The sequence below is a fragment of the Calliphora vicina genome, chromosome 5, assembly GCF_958450345.1.
Source record: "Calliphora vicina chromosome 5, idCalVici1.1, whole genome shotgun sequence".
Classification (NCBI taxonomy): domain Eukaryota; kingdom Metazoa; phylum Arthropoda; class Insecta; order Diptera; family Calliphoridae; genus Calliphora; species Calliphora vicina.
This window is the reverse complement of record NC_088784.1, coordinates 18,706,314-18,718,279: the sequence shown is the minus strand read 5'-3', so window position 1 is coordinate 18,718,279 and position 11,966 is coordinate 18,706,314.

Here is an 11,966-nt window from a genome sequence, read left to right as displayed (position 1 = left end):
AAATACATATCAGAAATGAATAGATATCACTTCGAATATTTATTATTGTTCGAAGCTGTTTGGTATTGTAAATAAAAAAAATCAGTTCAGTAGCTCATGATTTTTTTTTTTTCGAAAATCATAAATCTCGCAGGGATCATATGATCCATTACTCATTACATTAAACGAGATTATTTATAACTTTATAATAGGGACTATAGACAACAGTATTGCTGAGACTATGACAACACATTCCTTACAATAGATAACTGTGAATCTTATAATGGCCGCATATATTTTCACTTCATTTCGAAGTGAAATGTAGATGAATTGCGTAATTCTTCCTACCCTACTAGTGGCGGAATGTTTAGGAGTACATGTAATGCACATTGATCCGAAACAGATGAACTTCCTTGTTATAAGCTCTATATCCTAAACGATCTGTATAGCGGTTAATGAACCTCTTTCTACATAGAATACCATTTCACCAAGCATTCAGAGGTGAGTGTCTAGAGTCGTTCGTACATCACGACAGAGAACATATGATCCACGGCCAGGCACGGACCTAAGTCAGACACTTTTCTTCTTTTAATTTTTTATATTAAAAGTTTTCGGTTTTTGGGGATCAGAAATTTCCTTTTTTCACCCCTCTGAATCCGCGCCTATCCACGATCCATTCTAAACCTTCATTATTTAGAATATAACAATGAAAGTAGTGGAAATTTTCCATTGCGACGTGAAATGTTGACGAATTTCTGAGTACATATATCAAGAGCATCTGAGGTTGTAGTGTAAAAACCACTGCTAGCACATCGAAGTCTTGGCTGGAAGCTAATTTATTTTTGAAGAGGTAAAAACAATAGGATCACGAGGCATGATATAGCTTTTTATAATCCCAAACAGGAGAATTACAGGAACAATTGCTGCATATCTTTGGAGACAGCCTCCAGCTACTCCTACAGAAGTATATAAAGAGCTGATCGCTTCGATCAGTCATTACATTTGATGCTCAATTTACTATTTACCCAGTATGATCTCAACTGCCGCTAAATATTTTTGATTGTTCTCTGGCAGACGTATTTATAGTTTGAAGCTGAATGATTACAAGAATGCTACATGTAGTTTTCGAGAAATTGAAATTTCTTATTTTCAGCAAACTTGTCTAAATAACTGCGCGGATAGTGTTATTTTATGCTCATATTACATTCAAGATTTTGAAAGCCAACTAAATGGTCTATAACTAACTCTTTGTAATTTTCAGCCATCTGATTTCCTATGAAAATTTTCACAAAATCACCATGTCATTCACCATCTCTGTGTCTGAAAAATAGATGTTGATTCATATCTCGATATTTATATTATTTTCCTTTCATTAAACTGCAGAAAAATAGAAGTCATCAATATGATTTCCAAATTATAGGTACACCAAACATCAAATGACTACTTTTACTCAAAAGAGTATCAGTTAATATACCGAATCCTTCCCGCTCGCGCAGCTAAAAAGGTTTTAGCGGATCTCAACATAAACAAGTCTGCTGGGCCTGGTGGTAAACTGGTCTTGAAGCAGTGTTCTTCGACGCTAGATCGTCGATTAGCTAAACATTTCACTTTAGAAAGTTATAGAGTGTATGTTTAACTACCACCTTGGTTAATATTTAGAGTCCAACAATTTACTCAGCGGCCGACAGTATGTCTTTCGTAGAGGACGCCCTACGGACGATAGCTTTCATATTGGAAAAATGGTGTTGTTCTATTCACCGTTTTGACGAAAATAAAGAGGTGGATGGCTCTAGATATTTCTATGGCATTCGATAGGTCGCGACTGGTCTTGAAGCAGTGTTAATCGATGCCAGCTCGTCCATTAGCTAAACATTTCACTTTCCAAAGCTACGAGGAGTATGGTTAACTACCATCTTGTTAAATATTTAGAGTCCAACAATTTACTCAGCGAACGGCAGTATGGCTTTCGTAGAGGACGCTGTACGGGTGATTTGCTAGCTATCCTTTCGGAAAAATGTTGTTGTTCCATTCACCGTTTTTGCGAAAGTAAAGTAGTGGCTCTAGATAATTCTATGGCATTCGATAGGGTGTGGCGTTGTGCTTTTTTATGAAAAATTATTGCTTTTGGTGTCGTTAATAACTTCTCTCGATTTATATTGAGCTTTCTAAGAGATCCCACTATACGTGTTGGAATCTTGAGTTCAATTCAGGGGTACCGCAAGGCTGCTTCCTTTCTCCTATTATATTTCTTATCTTTCTATGTCAAACTTCCAATTATATCTATTCTTTTGCAGATGACAGCAACATTTGCCATTCATAATCATTTAATTAAAGACCAAATCTGTCAGATATTAGAGTAATGAAGCAATATAATGACAATCTCTGAATGGTGTTGTGCGAATAGAATCAATTTTAATCCAAGCTAGACTCAATGTTGTACTTTAACATAGAAACACGCGTCAGATCATGTTGATTAGACGCTTTTCACACTAGGCTATTCAGTTGCGCAAGTCTGTTTTTCATATTCAAAAACATGAATGAAAAAACAAACCAACTTTTTCGACCTTAAATCTGACATCTACAAACACAAAAATTGCGTAAAAGACTTGCTCAACTAATTGCCTAATGTGAAAGGGGTCTTATTATGTTTTTATATGTGCTGTAGATATTAAAGAGTTAGAAGCTCTTGATGTTCTAGACATGAGTATTCAGGGCATTGTCCGGTGGACGAAACACATACTTCAAGTGTCCAAGGAAGCGCTCAAAAAGGTGTAGAAAATCCTTCAATCCATCTGATCTCCTTCCTATTTACACAACTTAGTATATCCCACCCAAAATGGAATACAACTCTCATGTATTGGCCGGTGCTTCGAACTCTCTTTTAAGTTACTGGACCGCGTACTGGAGAAGGTTCATATCAGTGACAGTAGGGTGGCCAGCTCTATTGACTCACAGTGAAAACAGATTTGTAGTAATAACCGAATTTGGTTCCAATCGAATGACTTCGTTGGGGTGGGTGGTGGCTTCTCTATACCCCATTTTCAGAGGGGGTGTGTTTCAGGCTACTGGATCAATATAGTGTAATTCAAGCTAAGATTTCAGCACTCAAAAGGGCGTTACACTGGATGAAGTACTATAGGTTATTTGTTGTGAATATCCGAATCTATACTGACAGTAAGCCTGCTATCAAATCCCCATCTGGTGTCTATTTGACATCCAGATTGTTACATGAATTCCGGGTATATCTTAATGAGATGACGAGATATTCAAACCTGGAGTTATTCTGGGTGCCTAGTCACTCCGGTGTACTTGGCAATGCTATTGCGGATGAACTGGCCAAAAGAGACTCATGTCTACAAGTGGATGATATCGATCTTCCGGTCGGTTTACCGCTATCTTGCTGTAAATCACTCATACATCGTAAATTATTTGAATGTGCTCAACCCAGAAGGTCTAATTTGACAAACTGCTCGATATCGAGGCACACAAGGCCCGTTTTTCTGACAAACTACTCGATATCGATGCTCACACGGCCAGTTTTTGACATTCATAGGTCGATGTCCCTCACGGGGCTATCAAGGGCTAGTATGTGAGCTCTGATATCAATACTTATTGGGCACTGCTTGATTGGTGAGCATGCAAGGAGACTGAACACTCCATACAACGACTTCTGTAGAAGTTTCCATAATGAAGACGTGGACGACACGATTGAACATCTCCTCTGTCTTTACCCTGCTCTACCGGGCGTTCGGGCTGCGGCAATAGGTAGTCGTTTTTTGCACGGCCTAGCTGATCTATCTACTGTGGATGTCAGGAAGATGGATTAGTTTATTCGTGCGTCAGATTGGTTCTGCACTGAACCCATTTCTGACATGTGAAAGACCTCTTGATGACTTGAACATGATCCCTAGGGTGTCACAAAGGGACCAATTCGTGACGTGTGAAAGACCTCTTGAGGACCTGAACATGATCCTTAGGGTATCACAAAGGGACCAATTCGTGGACCCAAGTAAGCTGGTTAATACTGGCTGCCTTTATAACCTAACCTAAGGAAGAATCATTCAATTGACAATAAATTCGGTTGCTACTACGAATTTGTTTTCTCTGTGTGAGTTGTATTTAACAATTCTACCAATTCTATAATGGAATTATCTCTGCTGAAATTAGAGAACTTTTTTCCGAAACCCCGTAGTTTTTTTACGCAATACACGTTCATTGGCAAGGGGGCTCTTCAATTCATCGTCGACTAAAAAATTCGTTATTTAGCCATACTGTCCGTATGTGGATTAGGGTTCCTGCTGAAATCTTTTCAAATCAAATGTCCACCAATACTAATCCCAGTATCCTCCCTCCAATAATCTATTCTCCTAGTACCAACACAATGCATTGCATGAATAGGGGTCAAGCCTTGAGTGCTGGTCTAAGGGGGAAAAAATTATTTAATTTTCTGTTATTTGTCCAAAAATATTTCCAAAAATTTTATCTATAATTTAGAAAAAATAAACAATTAATGATAGATATGTTTATTTATTTTCAACATGAAAGCTTCATTAACAATTACCTACCAATTTCATTTTAGCTACATATGTATGTATAAAAAAATTAAAATAATCAAAATTCTATTAGAAAAACCTTATGTAAACAACAACATTCAAAGGAAAAAATAATCAAAATTCTATTAGAATGAACTTATGTAAATAACAACAGAAACAAGCTGTTTTAATTGTACTTTACTTTTAATATGGCCTTCATAAGGTGATATTTTTTTGCTTTTACTCACATTTTCAGGAGAATTATGATGAATTTTTTTTCGCTTTTTTTTTTTTTGTTAAAAATTTTTTTCCTGTGAAATTTGTTTTCATTATTATGCATAATAATATTTTTCTTTTGCTTTTTTTTATATACATACATATATAAAGTTTTTTTTATTATAAATTATCTTTAGACATTTTTGTAAACAACATGTAACTGCTACAACTCTCATTTATATATTTTATGTGAAGAGAGAGAGAGTAAGACAAAAAAAAACCCACACACACCTTAAATATGCATATTACTGCTATAAATGAGAGCATAGCATTATGGGAATATTAGAAGAGAGTAGAAAAACAAACTAATAATAACAATAATTACAGAGTAAGTGAACTAAATATAAGGACTCGTGTAACCAAAAATAAACATTACTTTGCATAAAGGACAATAAGAAAAAAAAAAAACAAGTAAAAATAAAAATAAAAACAATAACAACTAGTAGAGGTAGAATGTAAAGGAATGGAGTGGAGATGAGTGTTAGTAGTGAGTGGTGAGTAGTTCCACTGCTAGTATTTGCTCTTGTAATACAGAATGTGTGTGTTTGTTGTTGTTGTCGTTGTCGCTAGAAGAGTGTGTATAATATATTGTAACAACTACCGGTAACACTGTTGCCAGATTTGATAGTTTATCGTTATTTGCTAGATTATTCCCCATTTTCTCAATCTCTGGTTATCGTTTTTCGTAACGAAATACTTCCAATTAATATAATTTTTGTATGAGAACTGCCAGCATATCTTCGCGATAAAAAAATAACCATAGATTGAGAAAATGGGGCTATAAGTGTCAAAAATGGTCAATTGACGAATTGTGTGCTAAATTTTGTGACTTACCCGACTCTCTATCTAAACAAAAAACTGCATCAATTCAAATATTTTAGTGTAATGATTATAAAGGTACTATTCCAAAATTTTGGTAATTTTCAATGAAAATGGGGCTATAAGTGTCAAAAATGGTCAATTGACGAATTGTGTGCTAAATTTTATGACTTACCCGACTCTCTATCTAAACAAAAAACTGCATCAATTCAAATATTTTAGTGTAATGATTATAAAGGTACTATTCCAATGGTGGCCTTGCACAGTGGAAAATTTTGGTAATTTTCAGATAAAAAATCTGTAACATTTGAATGGATGAGGGTTTTTTTGTTGAATAGGTGGGACAAGACATTACTTGTTAAAATCGGTTTATATTTGCAAATGTTATTAAAGTTTTCAGAAAAAATTTACCTTGTAAATTAAAAATTCCACAAAAATATATTTTTTGTTTTTTTTTAAACATATGCTGAGGGAGAAAATTAATGAAAAGTTCAATAACTTTTACAATTTTCATCCGGCTAAAAAAATTAAAACACTGTTTTATTAATAACTGAATTTGCTTTATGTAGTTATAAATTGATATAACCTATCATAGCAAAATAAGCTGTGAAAAGAAACTAAAATCAAAAAAAGTTGATAATTTTTTTTCTTAAATTTCTGAGTTGCTCAACATTTTTGCATGCCATTTTTTTATAGGCAGCAAAAGGCAGCTAATTTTGATAAATATTTTAGATAATAAGTTAAACTTTAATTCTATGTTAAAACTAGATCGGCGGCAAATGGCGCTAATAGTTAAAATCCTAGTCGAAGTTGCATAGGTAAGCCAAAAAACATTATATATTTTAAATTAATATATTTCAAATCTGCTAACAATATATACAAAACTCTTTACAAATATAGAATCTGGACAAGATACCCATTCCAACAAGGTATAACAATTCTGAAAAAAATATTATAAATATTAAAAATACGCCCTTGAATAATGTAGTATTTTAACTTCCCAAATCTTTAAAGTGGAAAGTAGTGTATTCTGTCGCCATTTTGGAATACTTCTGTTGATATAATAACTTTAATTTCAGCAAATAATTATTGCTTGACATCTTAACTTTTAGATACAAGTTGTTTTATGGTTAATTTCAATCATTTGCAAAAATCATTTATGATATGCATACACCTTATATAATCCACTGTGCCTTTTTGTTAATTGAATCGTTTATTTCAAACACCAGTTAAGCAACAAAAACAAAAAGGTAAAATTTAATTATTGGGCGATTACTGTTTTGTAATGGTAAATGCTAAACAAATTAAATGCTGCCTCCCTATTATAGTGAAGCAAAGCCGAGGCATCTGTGTTTAGAGCAGAAAGAAGTCAAGTGACAAAGTTTGAATGACCCTACTAGGCCCTAATCTATTTTTCATAAATGGTTGGATATGAAGGGTTTTTATGAGAAGATTTTTCAATGGACTAAAACGGATGCAAAATGTACTGTAGAATTTTCCTCCTGAAAAGTTCATTAGAATATTTCGCATGAAATTTACAATAGTGATGGTTGTTTGCTAGAGTAACCAGTCAGGTGAAAACTTTATATTATTTTTTTAATATATGTTAATATAGTGAAATAAAATGAATAACTTTTATAGGAAAAAATATCAATTTTGTAAAATTAATTTTTAAGTTGATAGAAATGAAGTTTTCTTTGATTTACTCAAAATCAATAATTTGTTGCTTAACGGGTTTTTGAAATAAACGATTCAATTATACCCTACACCACCATTGTTGGAAGGGTATATTGCGTGTTAGTGCTATTGTTTGTAATGCCCAACAATATTAGTCAAACACCCACCGAAGCACTAAGAATCAGTTCGATTTATAACGAAAAGATAAGAAATAAGATTCATATATAAAGAAATCAGGCTACATAATTTCATGGTTATCGGTTCATAATTGGTCATAGCTCCAATATAAGACCCACTTCCGGAGCATAAATCTCATAAAAATGGGGAAATCCAAATAAAATTCTACCAAAATAAGTTTCATATAGAAAGAAATCACGAGATCTAATTTCATGGCGAACGGTCCATAATTGTTCATGGGTTCCATAATCGCGAGACCTAATTTCATGGCGATCGGTCCATAATTTCGAAAAAGATCAACTCAATATTAGTAAATCTATGATAATATTAACTAATTAAAGAACTCAAAAACTAATTAACCTGCACACAGAGAAAAAATATAATTGGGCATGGTTACTGTAACCATTTATATAGTGTTACAAGATTTTTAACAATATTATAGTCACAGTAACCATTTACATGATTGTGGTAACCATAATATGGTTAATTTACGATTCACATGATTGTATCAACCATATATATGGTTACAGTAAACAAATATATGTTTGTGGCAACCATATTTATGATGAATAATTTTATCATAATATGTTGTTCTCAGATTATGATAAGCCTTAAGCCGAGAGCACCATAATATGATAAGTCCTTCATCATATGAATGGTTGTCACAAACATATATTTGTTTACTTTGTTGATACAATCATGTGAATCGTAAATTAATCATATTATGGTTACCACAATCATGTAAATGGTAACTGTGACTATAATATAGTTAAAAAACTTGTAACAATATTGAAATGGTTACAGTAACCATGCCCAACTATATTTTTTCTCTGCGTGTGGGGGTCTGAATATTAAAGCTAATGATGTATTTTTGGACTGGTTCAAAGAGAGCAAATACCACGAGAAGTGGAGTTTGGACATTGTACAAAGCTCTAGACTTACTATATATTAATACATTAGTTTCGAAGTAGAAATATTTGAGGTATCTGAAGCAGCATGATTGAAAACATGATAGAATGCAAGAGAGTGTTGCGAAACTTCAGGAAAATCAATTTAACGACATAGACAAGAATTGCATCCACCACAATACATCAAAACTTGGTTGTAGACCCCAGAACTTATGTCAAAAATTCCGTGTCTTTGGATAAAAAAATTATTTTATTTTTCAACATAGTCTTCTTTGAGCTCTATGGACTTTCTCCAATTTTTTTGTATCCCTTCCAAAAAATAAGGTCATCAAAATAGGTATTTTTTGTGAGATGATGACATCGTTGCTAAATAAAGCAGCTTGTTCAAATTTCGAAAGGAGTCAACTGACAACTGCCTGTTGACAGGAGCATTAATGACCTTTCAGTTAAGAGCCGGGAAATTCAAAAAGTCGCGGACTCGTATATTTTGGATAGTTACAGAAAGCGCAGTCGTCTTTGTTTGGATTCCATGCCAAAAGAACTGCTCATCTTTGAGGCCAAGAACAAATCAAGCCAATATCGGATACTCTGTTCCAAAGTAAAGAGTATTCCAGAGAGAGCGTTCTGCTTCTATAGAAACAAATAGTAGTCGGACGGGCTATGGTCTGGACTATAAAGCGGGTGAGGCAAAACTTCCCAACCACTTCATTTTAAATAGTTTTTATATAGTGCAACATGTGGCCGAGAGTTGTCATGATGGAATATTACAGGCCGCACATTTTGGGCGTTTATGCCCCAATTCTCGCTTTAAACGAATCAGTTGCATTCGTTACAGGTTCCCTGTGATGGTCTGGTCAGATTTCTGCAGGTCATAATAGCTAGGAGCCTTTTGTTTCCACCTAATACAGACTACTACATGGATATTTGGTTTTGATGTCGACTCGGCTGATTGACTGTTCATCACATACGATCTCTTACGCATTTGGTTATCGTAATGGATTCATTTTTCATCGCATGTAATGATTCGGAGCAGCGTTCAAGCATAATGCAAAATCGTCTTTCAAGGTCTTTCGGCTTCAATACCCAATTTCCCTGCTTTTTGATGAATGCTGATGCTCGCGAACGTGCTGCTTGAGTAGCTCTCAATGTGTTTGCAAGCTCTTGCTGAGTTTTACAAGAATCTGCATGGAGTAATGCTTCCAATTCTTGGTCTTCTTTGGCTGGCCTGGTCGATCATTGTCTTCTGTGTCAAAATCTCCACTTCTGAATCGAACAAACCACTTCTCGCACATTGAAATCGATCAATCGGTGTGTTTCAGCGGCACTTTTGTTCAAATTAAAAAAGTAAAGCAAAACTTGCCGCGTATGACGCTTTGGTGGCATAAAATTCGACATTTTCGAAGCAAAAAAAATCGTTGTTTACGCTATAATGTTCAGTAACTATGACGTTTAAATTATTAAAAAAAACCGTATACTTTGGTAAAGAGTCGTGCATATAAAATATATGCACCAATGCATATCTATGTTTTTTTCTGCATATTTATACCCTACACCACCATAGTGGGGAGGGTATAATGCGTTTGTGCAGATGTTTGTAACCCCCAAAAATATTAGTCTAACACCCACCTTAAAGTATACCGATCGACTCAGAATCACTTTCTGAGTCGATTAAACGATGTCCGTCCGTCCGTCTGGTTGGCTGGCTGTCCATGTAAACCTTGTGCGCAGAGTACAGGTCGCAATTTTGAAGATATTTCGATCAAATTTGGCCCAAGGACGAAGCCTATTGAAAGTGGCTGAAATCGGTCCATTATTTCACCTAGCCCCATTCAAATACCCTTCCGAAATTGGACTTTATCGGTCATAAATGTTTAATTTATAAATGTATCTCCACAAATTGCGCTCCAAATAAGACTTATATATACAAAATTCATGTCACCAAATTTTGTTACGATCGGTCCGTAATTAGTTATAGCTCCCATATAGACCCTCTTCCGAAAATCACTTTAACGTGCATAAATCGCTTAAAAATGTTGGTATACTCACAAAATTCAACACAGTAAACTTTTATATAGGCACAAATCACCTAATTTCATGGTGATCGGTCCATAATTGGTCATAGCCCCCATATAAGGTCCACTTTCGAAAATCACTCAAAAATATAAATTATTGAAATTTTAAAAGAAAAATGTTTTTGCTCTTTTACTTAGTGTAGGATATTATATGGTCGGGCTTGACCGAATATACTTTTTTACTTGTTTCCATTGATTTTGAGCTTTTTTGCTGGCTTACTGAATATAAGTAATAAAATAGAGAAAAACTCAAGCTTCAATAACTGTTAAGCATCGAGAGAAATTGTTTGTAGCTATGGAAAATTTTACTTTTTTTTTCTTCCAATGTTGATGATTTTTTCCATCCGGCAGCCCTGACCGGCAGTACTATTTGCTAAACTATCAAAATAATGCATAACAACAATAACACATATTTACACACACATATAGAAAACATATGGGCTTGTTGAATACCCTCAAACCCTAAGGAAGCAGAGGCAAAAAAAAACCAGAGAAATAAACAACAAAATAACGGTGAGTTAAAGAAAGAGCACACACAACTAGATATGAGAGAATTAACGGGTTTTTTCAACAGTGATAAATACAAGAGAATCCTTAAATAGCAGAGAGCTACATAAAGAGAAGCATTAGCAGATGTTATTTAAGAGTATTTTGGGTGATAACTGGAGGTAGTATAAAAAAAAAACAAATTTGAAAACAAGTGGTTGAGCAGTGACAAAATGTTAATTTTGCTGCTGCTTTAATAATAACATCACATCATTTTCGAGAGTTCTACAGTATAGACGAAAACGAATGACGAACTTGTTTTTGGAAAAAAAACAAACAAAAAAAATACGAATCGTAATACGAGGGACGCTCTTAAGAGCACATACATATGGATGTAGCTACTCTATATATAAGTATATGTAGTATACAGGAAAAGCAGCAAGCACTTTTTGCAGCAGCAGCAACAACAACTTTTATGAGTAAAGTAGGTATGACTGAAGAAAAAACCACTTCATACTTTGAATGAACATAGAATAGAATGGAAAGCAACAAAAACATTAACAACAACAACAGCAACTACACATAATAACAATATTATTTAGAGCGAACATGCGAAAGGACTCTGACTGTAAATATAACGACATTATAAAGGCATCCAAACACATCGCAAGTAGCAGCAGCACTTAACAAATGCGAGAATTTTTACAGTAGACAAACAGGCGAAACCTGCTGAGACGACGAGTCCTTGCTCGTCGGTTCATATGATAGGAAGGACAAATTTTCTTTAACTCTAAACAAAAATTTAAAACAACAGCTAAAACAAAGTTTCATAAATAAATATTGAAAATTATTATTATTATTAACAAAAAAAAAAATAAAACAAGAAAAATATAAATGAATTTTTCAAAGAAAAATAAAAAGAAATAACAAAAAATAAAATAAAGTGAAAAGTGTTAAAACTGTTTAGAAAAAAATTAAGACAAGAGTGTTTCAAAATTATTTAAAAACATATTTAAGTTTTCTTAAGAAAATAATTAAAA